Source organism: Hoplias malabaricus, chromosome 4 (genome assembly GCF_029633855.1).
Source record: "Hoplias malabaricus isolate fHopMal1 chromosome 4, fHopMal1.hap1, whole genome shotgun sequence".
Classification (NCBI taxonomy): Eukaryota; Metazoa; Chordata; class Actinopteri; order Characiformes; family Erythrinidae; genus Hoplias; species Hoplias malabaricus.
This window is the reverse complement of record NC_089803.1, coordinates 12,557,216-12,558,945: the sequence shown is the minus strand read 5'-3', so window position 1 is coordinate 12,558,945 and position 1,730 is coordinate 12,557,216.

The window sequence follows — 1,730 nt, the reverse complement described above, 5'->3', positions numbered from 1 at the left end:
CATTGAGTTTGTCTACAGTAAACCAGAATTAAAAAATACTACAGAAACATAACAAAATATGTATCAGTATTACAATTAGGAAAACACATTCACAAACACTATCGTGACTAACTAAGCACATGTCAAAATAAGAACAGTCCTCCTACCAAGGGACCGTGGGAAGAAACCGGAGCACCCGGAGGAAACCCACGCAGACACTGGGAGAACACACCAAACTCATAATAAGAACAATCCATGAATTGAAAAAAAGTCCACAAGGAAAGTAGATGGAGACTTAAAGATGTGTGAGGCATAACAGGATTCTATTACAACAATTAGGCACATTGTTTGAAAAGGTTTGCTGGCAATACAGAACATATGACGTATCATTTAGTAACTTAACTACACTGACAATAACAACACCTTTGGATATTAAATACTATTTTCACCCCTGAATCACTGAAGAAAACACACTGACACACTTTTAGGACAAAATAGTTGTGTCCCTGAAGTCCACAAAGAAAGTTTGTGTAATGGAAATTTGTATATTTTTCTGTTGAAAGCTCTTGTCTGCTTGTTTGTATATTCATTTCTAACTGTCAACAGAACTCACAAACTAAGTTCGAGGTCAGTGCTTTATCAGCACACACGTTCTGTCCCTCATCTTGTCTGTAGGCCTGCAAAACAGTTTTCAGGAGGTGCCAAGGACTGACAACTCCTGGTATGAGAGGAAGAGATAATATATCAGAGTATGTCAAACTGAGAGGCCTCTAAGAAAACTAAGCTTGCAGAAACATCGAGTGATTACCTTATGGCTATGACTTACAAACGACCTATATAAACTGTCTGAGAAATCCACTTTGTCTCCAGTCTGGACGTATGGACCAGTAAGGTCATTGAGACGGATAGCATATTACTGACAAAATCAGACCCGGTTTTTGACCCAGGTGCTGGGCAGAGCGATGGGGAGTGGTCCCCAAGGTCCGTGGGGCCTGCCAGTGGCATCACTGTCATAAATCCGAGTGGTTCCCACTCGGTCCGCTTTGACCGGGTACCTTTAAGGTTGAATCCCAACACCCGGATCTCGTATCACGGTGGTATTTGGACGGTCTGTGGGTCTATAGGCCACCGACCATCTGCCCACTTGTGTTTTGTGGATTGTGTTAACCGTTAAACCCGTTTAAACTTATGGTTCTCTGGGGCGCGGGCCCCAAGATTCCGTACACCGGTTTGAGGGAGCCGGTGGTGGGCTTAGGGCGGCAGGTCGCTCCCTTAAAGGGGCTGGAAGTACCCCCAGGTCTCGCAGTGGGCGAATTAAACTTAAAATATTGCAGGAGGGCCTCCCCACGGAGGTCCCATGGCCGATAAAAGTGCTCCGAGCCCGGGGCAATAGAGAACCGTGAATGCCATGATTTAAAACTACAGGTCTCGCAGTGGGTGCTCCGAACTTTGAAATTTGCTGTAGGTCTCCCAGTAGGCGCTCGTTCCAGTGGGGCGGGCTGGTTGGTTAAGTCCAAGGAGGAGGGCTTAAATGTGGGCCGGATAGGTTCGACCGGTGTGCTGGGTTCCTGGAGGTTCAGCCCCGGAGGTTAGGACTGGGGTGATGGTGTGAGTGAGGCCGAGTTGGGGGACCATGGCTCGGGCATGGGTGGAGGTGCTATCCCCGGAGGTTCTGACCAGGGCGATGGTTTGAATGAGGCCAATTTAGGGGACCAGGGCTTGGGTGAGGGTATGGGATGATGTGGTGGTTA